The sequence below is a fragment of the Cervus canadensis genome, chromosome 28, assembly GCF_019320065.1.
Source record: "Cervus canadensis isolate Bull #8, Minnesota chromosome 28, ASM1932006v1, whole genome shotgun sequence".
NCBI lineage: Eukaryota > Metazoa > Chordata > Mammalia > Artiodactyla > Cervidae > Cervus > Cervus canadensis.
This window is the reverse complement of record NC_057413.1, coordinates 22,973,699-22,990,226: the sequence shown is the minus strand read 5'-3', so window position 1 is coordinate 22,990,226 and position 16,528 is coordinate 22,973,699. Positions and strand designations below refer to the sequence as shown.

The 16,528-nt window shown below is 41.3% G+C and overlaps 4 non-coding genes across 4 annotated transcripts; all 4 read right to left on the bottom strand.

The window, feature by feature from the left end:
- Positions 1–1,421: 1,421 nt before the first annotated feature.
- Positions 1,422–1,494, bottom strand: TRNAM-CAU. The gene has a single exon. It is a non-coding gene; the product is annotated as a tRNA-Met (tRNA).
- Positions 1,495–2,968: 1,474 nt separating this feature from the next.
- TRNAA-AGC lies at positions 2,969–3,041 on the bottom strand. The gene has a single exon. It is a non-coding gene; the product is annotated as a tRNA-Ala (tRNA).
- Positions 3,042–5,410: 2,369 nt separating this feature from the next.
- On the bottom strand, positions 5,411–5,483 carry TRNAM-CAU. The gene has a single exon. It is a non-coding gene; the product is annotated as a tRNA-Met (tRNA).
- Positions 5,484–9,846: 4,363 nt separating this feature from the next.
- Positions 9,847–9,919, bottom strand: TRNAR-ACG. The gene has a single exon. It is a non-coding gene; the product is annotated as a tRNA-Arg (tRNA).
- Between the last annotated feature and the right edge of the window lie 6,609 nt (positions 9,920–16,528).

The window sequence follows — 16,528 nt, the reverse complement described above, 5'->3', positions numbered from 1 at the left end:
AGATGAAGAGTGATGATGCTGTTAAAAGACGATGGTGTTAAAAGTGCTGCACTCAGTATGGCAGCAGATTTGGAAAACTCAGCAGTGGCCACAGGACTAGAAAAAGTCAGTTTTCATCCCAATCCCAAAGAAAGGCAATGAATGTTCAAACTACCACAGACTGAACTCATTTCACATCCTAGCAGGGTCATACTCAAAATCCTCCAAGCTAAGCTTCAACAGTACCTGAACCAAGAACTTCCAGATGTACAAGCTGAATTTAGAAAAGGCAGAGGAACCAAAGATCAAATTACTAACATCTGTTGGATCATAGAAAAAGCAAGAGAATTCCAGAAAAACATTTACTTCCGCTTCATTGACTACACCTTTAACTGTGTGGATCACAACAAACTGCGGAAAATTCTTAAAGAGATGGGAATACCACCTTACCTACCTCCTGGGAAACCTGTATGCAGGTGAGGAAGCAATGGCTAGAACTGGACATGGAACAACCGACTGGTTCCATATTGGGAAAAGAATATGTCAAGGCTTTGTATTGTCACCTTGCATTTAACTTATATGCAGAGTACATCATGCGAAATGCTGGGTTGGATGAAGCTCAAGCTGGAGTCAAGATTGCTGGGAGAAATATCAATAACCTCAGATATGCAGATGACACCACCCTTATGGCAGAAAGTGAAGAGGAACTGAAGAGCCTCTTGATGAGGGTGAAAGAGGAGAGTGAAAGCTGGTTTAAAACTCAATATTCAAAAAACCAAGATCATGGCATCTGGTCCCATCACTTCATGGCAAATAGATGGGGAAACAATGGAAACAGTGAGAGACTTTATTTTCTTGGGCTCCAAAATCACTGCAGATGGTGAGTGCAGCCACGAAATTAAAAGACGCTTGCTCCATGGAAGAAAAACTATGACAAACCTAGACAGAATATTAAAAAGCAGAAACACTGCATTGCTGAAAAAGGTCTTTCTAGTCAAAGCTATGTTTTTTCCAGTAGTCATGTATGGATGTGAGAGTTGGACCATAAAGAAAGCTGAGTGCCAAAAATTTGATGCTTTTGAACTGTGGTATTGGAGAAGACTCTTGAGAGTCCCTTGGGCTGCAAGGAGATCAAACTAGTCAATTCTAAAGGAAATCAGTCCAGAATATTCATTGGAAGGACTGATGCTGGTGCTGAAACTTTAATATTTTGGCCACCTGATGTGAAGTACTGACTCATTGGAAAAGACCCTGATGCTGGGAAAGACTGAAGGCGAGAGGAGAAGGGGATGATAGAGGATGAGATGGTTAGATGGCATCACCAATTCAATAGACATGAGTTTCAGCAAGCTCCGGGAGATGGTGAAAGACAGGGGAGCCTAGAGTGCCACCGTCCATGGGGTCAAGGGTTGGACGAGGCTGAGCAACAAATATAAAACACCTGCCCTCTCTGAGGCTTGAACTCAGGACCTTCAGATTATGAGACTGACGCGCTGCCTACTGCGCTAAGAGGGCAGATGGTCAGGGCTTCTGGCATTGAAGGTAAAATATATAATAGTACTTTCCAGGCATGTCCATCAGGTTCCAACTTTTAAAGAATGTAACCATGCCACTTGTAAATCATTCTATTTAAACCAGTGCTGCCCCTGAAGGGTTCCACATCCAGGAATGGTGGAGTCCACACCTTTCCAGCATATACCCAACAACTGGACCCTCTGGCCCGCAGTACCATTTGTACTGGCCCAGTAACAATTGTACTGGTCTTTTGCTGCTCTTTTTCCCTCTTGTGGTCTAATGATCGGCCTGTTGCCTCCTTCAGAGACCTCAGTCACTCTTACACTTTCCTTGGTACCTTATATTCAAAAGGAACTTAAGAAGTACCCAGTTAATACTATTAATAGTTCACTGACTAAGTAAATGAATACTCCTCAAATTTGTCTGCACTCCATACTTCTTTGTCTCACTCATGTCTCCAGTTGCATCTACATGCCCGGAGATATTCTCCTTACAAAAAAACACAAACTGAACTTAATTCAAAACCTTCTCATTTGTTTCAGCCTTATAATTATACTAAGGGATTTATGGAGATGATTTCATACATTCAAATTGAACTTCAGCAACAGAAGTATGCATCATAATTTACATTTTTCAGATATAATGGAGACTCAGAAAAGTTAAGGTCCCAGAGCTGCTAAGTAGCAAAGCATGAATTGAGAAACAGATTTTTAAATTCCAAATTGTGATTTTATTTTTCTGCTACAGCTGAGGGTCTCACTGTCTGGTCTCCAAAATAACTCATCCATCCAAACTCTAACTCCTAACCTCTTCTGTGCTGGTGTTCTGGACGTAGACTTCCAAGTCAATTTTGGCTCATTCTCCATCTTCAAAATCCACACTCACTGTCCTGGCAAATACTATTATTCTTGCGAAACGCTCTTAAATCTATCACCTCCTTTCCATTCAGTCAGGACATATTCATTGGGGAGCTGCTCTGTGCTTGGCACTGCAGTAGGCCCAGTTGATTCAGAAGAAATCTGACCACCCAGACCTCTGGAGTATGTATGTTGTAAGTATGTATATTGACAAGGGACAGTCTTCTGGTTTCACTACTTCCAGTCTTCCCTGGCACTTACAACTAAATAATACTTTAAAAAATGTTTGCTTCCAAAATGTCTCTTTGCTTCAATCTGACCATTCTTGATTTTTTATTTTTGATATGATCTTGCTTTTCCCTCAACTCTTTGAGGGAAACTTCATTGTGATTTTGCTGTATACGGTCAGTTCGATCCATTGATGTATGGTGGTGTTTATTTTTTTGTTGATTTTTATTATCTACTAGATTTATCATTAATGAGAGATGTACATACTGAAGGCCAATAGAGCCAAGGCTGTCCTGTTTTGCCCTTGCCCAGGGAAGGGTCCAAGTATCTGATTTTTTCCTTTCTACAATTTAGAAGATTTGCAGTTCCTCAGATGAAAGAGTAAAAACTGGAGAATGTGGGCATCGATCCCACTACCTCTCACATGCTAAGCGAGCGCTCTACCACTTGAGCTAATTCCCCATATCCAGCATGAATTTTTTCCTTCCATTTTTCAGTGGACTGTATCCACATCATTATTCATTCTTCCAGGCTGCCAGAACTTCAGGAAATGTCAAGGTCTTTAAGCTGGACTAAGGGTCCATCTTCTTAAGGATCCTCCAAGGCAAGAGAGTAGTTTCTATTCCTCTGCCAAGGAGAAAAGAAAATCACTGTGACAAAATCTGGCCAAAAAACTATGGGTTTCAGATTTTCCCGACAGAAGAGACCACATCCCATTTGGGAGGACTCACCCAGAACAGTGGGCTAATGCGGCCTGACTATTTCAGATCGATAACCTGTTTCTTAAACATGAAACTAAAACAGCAAAGCAACAGAAGTGAGATGATCACTGGTTCCCTTTAGCGGAGGCAGAGGGCTGAGTTTTCCCAGAGAGTAGAAGGTACAAGGGAGCAATTGTTCCCGCTCAGTTTTGAACCAAGGGCCTCCCACATGTTAGGCAAGTGTGATAACCACTACACTACAGAAACTTACACATTGCTTTATTTCTGGAATATTTCTGGGATTCTTACTGAAGCAGGTCTTGAGAAGTTACATATTTACATTATATGCAAGAAGAAAAAAGAAGTACATACTATCACATGCAAGAACCATCAGAAATTAGAGGTGAGACATAGAGAAAAGGAAAAACGTATGGACATTGAAGGATGTAGATGTACAGTGAACATAAGATGGAAGGAAAAGGCATGGAGGTAGGGATTCCTGTGTTCAGAAATATACCTGTTCAATTGGAGTGGGTGTATGTGCATTTGTGTGCGTAAAATAGACATGAAGGGAAACAGTGGTTGAAAAGCTTGGACACATGAAGATACACTGGGGAGCAAACTGGAGGTTTAAGAACACTTGAAAAAAATCCATGCAGACAGCTTACATAATCAAGGTAACATTTTACGATAAATTTTTAATTTTGAATGCCATATAAGTAGGAAATGGGGAAACTGGAATTAAGGAGAATGAAAAAGAAGTTATATTAAGGGATTGAGGTTTATTCTTTTAGCTTCTGAGATTAGCAGTAGCATGAGTCTTTCTGAACCTCCAGTCCAAGACACTGGCTGGCACAGAATACTTTCTCCATAAACATAGAATAGATCAAGGCATAGATGCATGAGAAGAAAGAGAAAGATTCTGGAGAGTTGTGTAGGAAGGATCTACAGTATCTAAGTATGTGCCAAGACACTGGATGTAGAGATTTGAGGGAGAAGTAGTCAAGGACACTTAGAAGTCTTGAACCTGGGTGGCAGACACAGAAGTGATTTTCATTTAGTGTCTGATGAGTGGAAAAATAAATATACTCATTTAAAAAAATTTGTTCTATGCATATATGAAGGGAGGAACTGGTATTCCTTATAGACTTATGAGACTATATCTTAAATTAAAAGACAAGCTCACATCTTTTCATATAGAAAACAAACAAACAACCAGCTTTTCATGTCTGGTTTTGCTCCTTAGAGCTAACAGACTTGAGAAAAATGATTCAACTCCCCTGAAATTCAATTCCATCTTTCAAATGGGAGTGGTGATATTTGGATTATTTGCAAGCTAATCAAACGACTTGCATAAAATCAATAAACTTTCAGGACACTTTCTAGAATGTGGTGCAGATTAGGTTTACAGAAACTACCCCAGATCTACAGGTTAGATCTACAAAAGCTACCCTCCTCCTATATTTATGCCTTATTTCCAAAATCTTGTAATAATCACAGTTGTTTTTATAGAAACATACACAATGAGTGGGAGAGCCCCAAATTCTCAACTGCACCCAAAACAGTGCATTAACAAGAAATATTTGTTACATGATTTAAAAAATAAATGATTTTACCCTTCCCCATGTCTTAACTGTGGTTGGACAATCTTCAGCGCATGAATTTGAAAGAGAAAACTTCCCTTGCTTCTTCCACCAGGAGGAGAGGAAGATCAAAAATATAGCATAGCTTTTGTTTTCTGGTGTAATCTAAATTTCTTGTCCATTTCACTCAAACTGCTGAGAGGTGCAACAAACCAGAAAATTGATTCCATTTTCTTGAATGTATATTGAATATTGGAACATCCATCCAATGCTTTGGAGAAGGAAATGGCAACCCACTCCAGTATTCTTGCCTAGAGAATCCCGTGGACAGAGGAGCCTGGTGGGCTGCCGTCTACCGGGTTGCACAGAGTCGGACACGACTGAATCGACGCAGCAGCAGCAGCAGCAGCAGCAGCAGCGTGTAATGCTTATCTGGCAGCATTTGCTACTTTTCTTTGTATTGATTTCTTTAAGTGCAGATTTACACACACTTTCTTTCCTTTCAACTTGGCTTTTCACCAGGCCGACTGTGAAAAAAGTGAGGGCCTGCCCTCTCTGAGGTTTGAACTCAGGACCTTCAGATTATGAGACTGATGCGCTGCCAGCTGCGCTAAGAGGGCAGACAGCTGGATGCTTGAACATTGAAATTAAAATATGAAACAGCATTTTTCAAGCATGTCTACTTCATTTGTTTTCAGCTTTTAAAGAATCTACTCTATGTTATTTGAAAATCACGATGTTTAAGTCAGTGCTACATGGGTAGGATTCCATATTTATGAAAGGTAAGAGTCTGTGCCTTTCCAGTATTCAACCTAAGACAGGACCATCTATACTTCAGCAGTAAGGACAGTTCATTGTGTCTGTCTTTTGCTGGTCTTGTGTTCGAAAGACATCGTGTTTCCTGCCCTCAACTGATCTTACATCTTTCATGATCTTTGTTGAAGAAACGTAGAAGGTGCTCAGTTAATATTATTTCTCTGACTGAATCGGTATTCCTCAAATTTGTCTATCGTCCATGTGAGGCGAGCAGAAGTAATGCAGCTTAGGTTAGGAGTAGGCCTTCCTACTTGGTAAGATTATCAGGCCACCTGGATACAACCAATTAGCTTTCGCTTAACACTGACCCCCAATTAGGACCAATTAGCTTTCACTTAACACTGACCGCTGTTTGCCAATTAGGAAACTAGGAACGGGCGGAAACCCCCAGGAAAGTCCCGCTCGCGCGAAAGTTTTGACCAATGAAATTGCTTTGCAAACTTGTAACCAATCCGCTTAAACCAAAGGCGTGCGCTCACCCTATAAATTTGTGTAACAGCTTGGGCTCCGGGCTCTCTGACCTGCACCACTGTGTTGGTTACGGCAGAGGGCCCTGGCTCGAGTCAGTAATAAACTTCCCTTTCTGCGAGTTGCATTGTCTTGGAGGCCTTCTCTATTCCCGCTCGGGGATTCGGACATCGGGCATAACAGTCCATACCTCTCTATCTTTACATCTCCACTTGCATCTAGGTGACTGGAGACATTCTTCCCTACAGAAACATAAACTGAACTTAATTTTAAAAGGTCTTCCTGTTTTTTTCCTCAACTTTATATGCTATTAATTATGCTAAGAGATTTATGGAGATTATTTCATGTAGTCTGAGTTTTGGCAACAAAACAATTTATCATAGGTTACTAAACCAAACTTTGGGCTGCTGGCCCCAGAACAGCAAAGCCAGTCTGCTGCCATCAGGTTGTGATGAAGGAAGGTGAAGAATTTATTGCAGGGTGCCAAGCAAGGAGAACTAGCTCAAACAATTCAGATACCCCAAAGTCTTTCAAGGCAGGGTTTTTAAAGACAGTGTGAGGGTGACTGTCTTAGGGTGTATAATCAAGGGCTTCCCAGGTGGCTCAGTGGTAAAGAATCCACCTGCCAATGCAGGAGATGCAAGAGACTCAAGTTTGATCCCTGGGTGGGGAAGATCCCCTAGAGTAGGAAATGGTAACCCACTCTAGTATTCTTGCCTGGGAAATCCCATGGAGAAAGGAGCCTGGCAGGCTACCATCCATGGGGTCCTGAAAAGTCAGATGCGACTGAGCCCAGGACAGTGTGACAGTGTGATAGTGTGAAGGAGACTTTCTCAGCGTGTATTATGAACCAATGTGCAATTGCAATGTGCAATGTGCAATTGGCTGATGGTGAGGTAACAAGGTAGTATTTTGGGTAACAATGTCAGTTTTTGCCTCCAACCAGTCTGAGATCTATAAACTATTGGTCAGCATGCAGTCAACTTTTTCATCTGGTGGGAGTTTTAGTATCTGCAAAATAATTCAAGGATATGGCTCATATATTAACCATAGCCCTTGAGGAGAAACTAAAGGCTCACGGCTCTATTTTATGGCTAAACTATTGTCTTGTTTGACTGCTTTCCTTTGTTTCTGCATTATCTCACTTCTCTGATTAAATTTGCTCTTTGAAGCTGAGGGAAGATCTCAGATGCTAAATTTTTTTTTACAAACAAGAGGCAGTGGGGACACGGGGTGAGGCTGGTGTCTGTCTCTGGAGGAGGAACTTGGTGTTAATTTTGAAGTTGAATGCAACCACCTCATCCAGTAGGGTGATCAGTGAAGCTTTCCTTTCCCATTCTGAAGATACTAATGTGGGGGTTCAATGTGAATTTATTTTTCTGTGTACAGAATGTCAATCGAATCCACTTGTTTTGAGAAGAAAGGGAATCCAAATCAATAGAAATGTTAAGATAACCTATGCTTCCTTTTACAAATATCAGGTTTGGGACTGCAATCAGAAGTTAATGCAAACTTCAGGAGAACCAAAATATTTACCTTTATGAAAAATGGCTGGAATGGACAATGGGATTTGGACAAGAATCCAGGAGCAGAGGGGCTGAATGTATGTATTTATTTGTTTGCCTTTGATAAACATGATTGTCTGGGAGAGGAAGAAGAGGAAATTTGGTTTTCCGTCAGCGAGTGTCCTTCAGGCCCTATGGAGACAAGTAAAGCAGGAAGTGGGTCTAGAAAAATTGAGGGCTATGGGGGTAACAGGGTAGGTTGCATTTTAACTGAGGTCATCAGACTGAGCAGATGACATTTGAACTTTCCTACTGTCAAGTTTCATAGTTACCAAAGTTTCAGGCTAATAATAAAGAGATGATAAAGTCTTCCTAATGAATTTGAAGGAGGGGAAAATACTGGAATGTGGTTTATTATTCAGCTTTCTGGAAAACACTTGAGAGATCTGATTAGGGTGTTAGTTTTCTCAGTTAGGTTGGTGATAGCCTGCTGTTAACTTCATTACCTTGAAGAAGCAAAGGAACAGGTTGTGCTGACTGGACTGACTCCATTTTTAAAAGGAAAGGAACTCCATCTTGCCCTCTCAGTGAACTTTGGACTACTTATCTTGTAACCAGGGAGACAACATACCAAATGGCCAAGCAGCTTCCTCCCCGCAACCCAAGGGACAAACACCCCACCAGGCTGAACTGGCATCTAGACTCCCTGAAGCCAGGAAGAGTGTAACAAACCATTATGTAATCAATCACTTCTGTAATCTTTGTAATGCCCATTGATGTGAGCTACTCTGCATGACTAGGTGACCTTCAGATTGTGAATTATGGCTGTAACCTGATTGTATCTCTAACATTTTCCAGAGCAGACTTAAGAAATTTGGGGATGTGGGCTTGGGCACGTACACTTTAGATATAAAAGGTTGTTACAAAAATCGGTGGGGGTCCCTGGCTAAAGAGAAAACTCTGCCTCTGACCCGCTGGTGTAACTGCACTCCATTATTCACGCTGTCCTTCTGGGTGAGTTTGCTTCCTGGAGCGTTTGGCTACAACAACTTGGTTAGTAATCTGGATAATCAAGATAGCCATTACCTTGTTAGAAGTCCCCTGAACAAAGGGAGGCATGACCACAACGGGTGGCTCGGTAGAGGGAGGGGTCGGTACTGAGGAGTATGAAAGCAGGAAGGGAATGAGAATGCAAATTCATCAAGACTTTCCTCCTGCCCGGCACACTTTGGCTCAGCAACCTGGGCAGTGGTATTGGTGGTGTCTGTCTTTTGACTTTAGAAATGCACCTCCTATTCCAGGCTTTAAAAGTTTGATCTACAGTATCCTAAAAGGCCACAACGCAGCCAGGATGAAAGGAGCCATTCTTCCCACTCTTTGTTTTCGTTTCTCTTCTTGTCTGTCCTCGAATTCCTTTAGCCGCCTCCAGCACTCTTTCAGCATGGATCTCAGTAGACAAGGATAGAAAAATCCGTCCATTCACTGCCCTTCTGTCAGCTGACCCGGCTGCATGAGCGTCCTCGACCCTCACGAAGAGTCTCTTCTGGAGGGCAGCCACCGCAGGGACTTCTCAACTTTGAGTCGCCGACCCCGGACTGCGCTTGATGCGCTTAAAGCGCGGTATTGGGTTGATGTTCTGCAGACACCTGCGGGGCAGGGAAACGTGCTGGCAGCAGATCCCATTCTCATCCCCCAATCCTTGATAGATACAAGATCCACATCGTCCTCGTTTACTGTGTGAAGATCTGAACGCTTACGAACAGATTTTCCTCACTCGAGGTTCTTCTAAGACCTGACCGCTGATTCCCACGCGTTCTGCCCTCCTTACTTACGGTTCTCTCCTTTGTTGTTTATGACATCGCTGTTGCTTGTTTCGGTGTGGACTCGGACACCTGAACGTTGGAGAAATGTTAGCAGGATTCGTCGAGGATTCTATTCTCTAGAAAGCACTATATTCTCAAGAGGCAAGTGTTCTCAAAAGGGAGAGTTTTCCATGCAACAGGCGATAGTACAAAAGACACTAGTTGATGTGCAAAATTCCTGTCTTATTCTTTTGTGTATCTTTTCTAGCCCCGCCTTGGTTATCTTCCCTCCATTCTTTGTGGTGATCAAACAAGTAACAATAAAGGTTTTAAGAGTGGGTTGTGAGAAAGACACCACCCTACCATCCCCCTAAAGCAGAGGGAAGTGACCTCGAGCCAGCCAGGAGTCGAACCTGGAATCTTCTGATCCGTAGTCAGACGCGTTATCCATTGCGCCACTGGCCCTATTGGTATGGATGCTCTTTAAACCATCATTAATTGGCCTTTAAGAAGTACACTCGCTCTTCTTTTGATTTGTCTGCCCTCTACTTTCCCAGATGAGAGGACATAAAGATTTACAGTCTACTTTGAAGCCTCATTATAGCAATAACCTGCCAGCCTAAAGTCCTTGACCTCATGGTGAAGGGCTTGGGAGGGGCAAATGATGGAGTTCTTAGGATTTTGCTAATAAGAACGGAAGGAAACCATGAAACAGGGACCAGAGTAAACAAATAAAATAACAGAAATACTCGCAAACCTAATCGAGTTCTTAATTCTTCCCCCGTTTGGATGGCGTTCTTTCCTTGTATGTCTAGGGTGCAGAGTACACTCCTGTTTTCGGCATTCATCACACTGTTGTGAACAGCTGTTTGCTCAGTGGTCCTCCCCACTCAATTTTATATTCTTAAGGCCAGCATGCTCCGTATTTACAATGACTAAATTTACATTAAAAGTCTGCATGCATGAATGAAGAGTTGAGAAAAATGCCTGTAAGCATCAGGAAAACAGTTTATGGTACAGGTAGGCATCATAAGTCTGTGATTCCATGCTATCTCAATCCAGATGTTTTAGTGGAAGAGCAAAGGCATGCTATGTACAGGAGCAGAATTCTAGTTTCCTGAATATACTTTGAGGCTCATGGTGGCTGTTTATGTACTCAGGGGTGGAGGCTGGGCTTGTGCCCATTAATTCTGAAGCCAGCGACAATCAGACAGTAGGGCTGGGCTGGAGCTAGTGGCTGAGAAGTAGGCCTTCTAAGTGAAGAGAATGCCGAGTCTGCTGATATCAATGAAAAAACTTAGTGAACCAAGGGCACACCAGACCAATATTTTTTAATACCATTTATGTAGCCTGTTTTGAGTTTTTCATAATGCCAGCTATCAGGAGGACTTATAGCACAATTCTTACAGAACTATAAGACATCTAGCCCAAAGATTCCTCCCCAATAAAGGACACTTTCAGTAATAGCTCTACAATTATTCGAATGACAGCATTCAACTGACTTACAATGGATTTACTATCATACATGACAAGTCAAGAAGGTAGGGAGGCTATGAGCTTCATTAATTCAGTGACTCTATGATGTTATTCAGAACCAAGATTTTTTGAATGACCAAGTCTTTGCATTCTGTCATTCTCACTATATGGATCTTATATACCAGCTGGTTTCCTTGTAGTACCTCTGGCTCTCACAATATCAAGATAAACTCCAGGAAAATAGGCAGACTTGATTGTATCTCTTGTTGAGGACAACTTCTCTTATACATTCCTTAGTGGGTTTCCCCCTCACAATGGCTAGATTTGTATCACGTGTTCTTACCTAATCCAAGTACTGCCAAGAATGTGACCACTGTGATCAGTTAGATCAATCATAACCTCCTGCAAAGCCAAGGCAGTATAGAAAAGGTTATGTGAATGAAGTCATGTTTCTGTTCGAGAAGAGGAATAGGGGCTCTGCTGTTGGTGGCTGGTGGTGGAACAAACAAGCACTGTTGCTATACCCTACACCATCCCCATATTTGAAATAAAATGAAGCAAGCATTTTTTTTTAAGCATGTTCAAGACCTCCATTCCTTACCTTATTAATTCACATTGAGGTAGGAGACAGTGGGCCTCTGGGCCAGACACTTGGTGTTTGTGAAGTGGAGTAAAATGAAGCCTTTGTTCTCATCCAGACACTCCAAGAACAAAGCTGAAATTTGAGCTCTGCTAAAGAGATAAGCTGCTCACTCCTAAGGTCAAGGAAGACTTCCTTGTCTATACATACGCAGGAAGGGCTTCTTGGGAGTCGAAAAGGGAGCAGGCCTCATTTGATAATAAGTGTGGACACACACTCATAGGCCTCTGCGGTGGGATCAATCTTAGAAAAATGTTGCGCACACATCTTGGAGAGGATCCATGGACCAGTCAGATGTGAAGAAAGGAGCAAGATAATTGGCCATAGGTAACAAAGACTCAGAAGGATTGTCCTATGAAAGTGGTTTACATCACCTCCTTACTGAGCTCCTCCACACTCAGGATGCCTGCACTCCTCCCCAGACGTGTATCTGCCTAGCTTCTGAGTTAGATAGAAGCTAGTTTTCTATCTAAGTTAGTTAGTCTTCTATCTAAGCTAGTTAGGTAGAAGCTGTTTTCCTGTGTGCTCTCCCATACATTGTGCTGTGTCTCTAATAATAAACTTTGGACCTGTTTTTACAGTTTTTGCCTCCTTGAAACCACCCTTGCTTTCAAACAGGGTCAACAGCCAGGGCCACTTTGCTTCTAGCTTCTAGCCCCCAGTGGTCTAGTGGCTAGAACTTTCAATTTTCATCCAGGTTCCCCAGGTTTAATTTCTGGGCAGGAAACTAAGATCTCTTTTCAGGACTGCTCATTGCTCTCCCTCTGAGATCATTTGGTACCACAACCCGGGAGTTCAAGGCAAACTGCAGGTCCTGTCCGAACTGCTGACTGGAGGCTCCCGCCTTTCACTCTCTCTCCCACGCTTGTGATTTTCTTTCACACCTTACTTGCACAGCAAGGTTTCTTTCTTTTTTTTTTTTTTTTACCTAATAGTTTAACACCCTCCTGGGGAAGGACTAACTGAACCCTTGTTGCTGCCAAGTCCACTACTGTCAGTGTCAGCATTAGACATAAATTTCCAGAGCTAACCATCACAAAAAGCATCTGATATACAGCTTATATTCAGTATTCGTATTTAGAACAAGTACATTAATTGTATATGATTACATGTTGTTGTTCAGTTGCGAAGTCATGTCTGACTCTGTGACCCCCATGGACTGCAGCATGCCAGGCTTCCCTGTCCTTCATTATTACCTGGAGTTTGTTCAAGATCATGTCCTTTGAATCGCTGATGCTATCTAACCATCTCACCCTCCACAGCCCTCTTCTTTTTCCTTCAATCTTTCCCAGCATAAAGGTCTTTTCCAATGAGTTGGCTCCTCACATCAAGTGGTCAAAGTATTGGAACTTCAGCTTCAGCATCAATCCTTCCAATGAATGTTTAGGGTTTATTTCCTTTAGGATTGACTGGTCTGATCTCTTTATAGTCCAAGGGACTCTCAAGAGTCTCTCATGATGACATATTGACTTAAAAATCAGAATTGTATAAGTGTGGTTATTAATAATGCCATACATCACAGATCTTAACATGACTGCATAGTAAAATGACACTATAGTTTTTGAATTTAAAGTGTCAGAGGCTAACAAGTGTATAATAGTGTAGAGATCTGAAGCTCAACCTTAAACAGCTCCAGAGCAGGGCAGGAGTCTTAAATTCCTAACTCTGGAAATCAGTAATTTATGCTACCTAAATTTGTCTATAAAAGATATAACACTCACTGATCCCCAGGTTTATTTTTGTAGCTTCTTTAACAGGTGACATTTTAAATTTATTTCTTCATCACAATCTGTTCCTTTCCAGCATAAGCATAGTTGAACACTTTCTGTCTTAAAATTTACTATTTTTTTGTATGTTTAAAGTTTTTTCTTTTTAATTTTTATTGGAGTATCATTGATTTACAATGTTGTGTTTGTTTTGGGTGTACAGCAAAATGAATGTTACACATGTAAAAAATTCTACTCTTTTTTTTTTTTTTTTTAAAGATGCTTTTCCCATATAGTCCATTAGAGAGTACTCAGAAGAATTCTCTGTGCTACACGGCAGGTTCTTATTATTCTCTATTCTTATCACTGTTCATGTAGAAGAAACTTGATATGGAAAAATGAGAGCAGCTTTAGAGAGAGACTCAGCCCTTTACTAGAATATGTGAATTTGGACCAATCACTTAACTTTTCAGTCACCCCATTAGTTTATCTACAAAATGGAGATGATACTTACTTTGCAGGTTTGTGGTGAGGTTAAATTACATAAAGCAGGTCAAGTCCTGGCAACTATTTAGGCTGTCAATAAAAAGTAACCATCCTTGATAGTAATGTCCAACTGTTCCCAATATTCTAAAGCTTAATAACTCCAAAGGCATTTACTGAATATTCATTTACAAAGCAGAATGTGAAACTGGAGGATTCAAAGGTAAAGAATAATCTGAATTCCTCAAAGAACTAACATCAAGTCAGAGAGACATATCTAAATTCATAATTACAACAGGAGAAGTACTACTCCAGAAATAAAAAAGAAAATGTGCCAGCAGCCTGAAAGTGTTCATCACACAGTGTGTTCAACTCTTTGTGATCCTAAGCACTGTTGCCCACCAGGCTCCTTTGTCCATGGGATTCTCCAGGCAAGAACACTGGAGTGGGTTGCCGTTTCTTCCTCAAGGGGATCTTCCCGATCCAGGGATGGAAACTGGGTCTCCTGTATCAGTCAGTTTCTTTACTGAACCACCAGGGAATTCCCAGCAGAATGGAAGTCCAGCAATTAACTCTGGAAGGGAAGTCAGGAGAAGTTTTTCTTGCTATCACATTTGGCTTTAATCTTGAAGGAGAAACAAACTTGACCTTGTAAAGGAGGAGGAAATAAAAAGCCAGAGTATTCAGTATTTGTATGAGGAGAAGTTACAAAAGGTCTGTTGGAGGAAAGCAGTTTCTTGAGGTAGAACTACAGTTTTAATTGGCATAGGGAAGAGGAACTGGAGGATCAGGACAAACGGCTGTAAAGACAGCTTGTTGAGGCGCACTAGAAGCTTCTAACATACTGGCAATATTATTTTTTTCTAGATATGGTGGTTCATTTCTTATCCTTCCAACTGTACATATTTTGATATTTTTTGCTTATGTGACATGTATGAGATGCATCACAATAAAAAAATTAAAACGTTCCAAAAGATAGATTGGTGCCAATTTATAAATACCTTTATTTAAAATCAAGATAATCAAGATAAGAAATTTATCCTGAAGACAGAACAAGGCGAAATAGGTCTTCAAAGAGAACATTCTCAGCTCTGCGTTTGAGGAAGATCAAATTGGGCAGTACTTGTAGAGGTAGACCGAAGTGCAGGGAGACGCCAAGTATAGACGCACCATGGTCTGGGCAGGAATAACAAAGGCCTGGTCCAGATAACTAGGTGTGAGGAGGGCTCAGAGAGGGGAACGGAGGTTTGGTTGAGGTGGAAGCGACAGGCTTTGATGATTCATTGAAAGTGACAAACAAATGGAATTGGGGATAGTGGATCTGTGGACTTTAGTATTTATGGATCAGGAAATTCCATTAACCTTTAGTAAATAGTGGAGGAAAAAGTATCATGAAGGAAATGAGTTCCAATTCTAGTCCCCAACATCTCTCATGTAACCCTAATTATATTAGAACTTTCTGTGAGTCTATGAGCTACCCCTGCATCTTTTCCAATATATTCATTTTATGTTGTTGTTGAGGTAGTTTGGATAAGGTCTTGTTATATGCAACAACATATAGGCCTGAACAATACAAAAGGCCTGAACAATAAAGTAGTTACAAGATTCCACTCATAAAATTCCTCAGGGAAATTTTTTTTTTTTAATCAAAACTAAGGCTTCACAGGAGAAAGAGTTTTGTTACTGTTTAAAAAAAAAAAATCTACTTCCATGAGACCAGGAATACCAGTGAGAGGGTTGGGAGGTGGGTGCCTAGGGAATCTTCAAGGTGAGGAGAAGTTTTTTCATTTCAAGTCCCCAGAGCCAAACACGCTCAGCCATCCCCACATCCCAACTGTGTCTTCTCTCTAGTGAAATTTCTGAGTTCCTGGAATCTTAATCCATATCTGAATAATGATTAGTAACAAGTCAATTCTTTCTAGTCTTAGTAATTAAACAAGAGTGTGTGCATAGCTGTGAAGTCTTGAATTACAGGGTAGACATGATTTTTCTTCAGAAATTAGCCTTCTCACCATCACTGACGTTAGGCTAGCCATCTCTCCCCGGTATCCCTTCTGTGACTGAGTTCCCATTGTCCACCGATATTTGCATGGGTTTCACTTGGATTGGTTGCACTAAGACACACTGGAGCCAACAATGATGGGTGCTGCACAAGGAGAGAATTCCTGAGGAAAGAGTGATCATGTTGAAGATGAAAATGACTATTACTTGATATGTACTATGAAATTTAGCTTTTAAACAGGATTAGCAAATGACAGTATGGCCTAGGACCTAAAGTACCAATCTGTCAACACCAATCTTCACCCCACCCCCCCCTTCACTCTACTACAATCTTTCTTATAATTTCTCTCTCCATCTCCAAGACATGGTTCTTACAGTATAGGGGAGAAATGGATTCTATGTCTTCTATGAACGCAACATTCTAACACTGTAGAGCAGGAGGAGCTGCAATGAGCAAATGAGATATCACTGCACCAAATCCATGTCCGAAAATTAGCAGTACTCAAAGGAAATACCCATAAATATAATTGTTCTGAATTCAGTACCTACCCCCACAAACTCCCTAAGCCCAAAGAACACTCACCAGATAAGAAAAACAGTATGGTGCTGAATATGAGGAGGAAAGAGGGGTAGAGAAAGGTGATTTTCATGTCCTTATAAAGGCTAGTTGTTTTCAAAATATACAGATAATGCAGTAGTAGTGCAAGGAACACACAGATACCTGTTATGCAGAAAAAAAAGGAAGAGGGCGGGGGCGGACAACAAGCC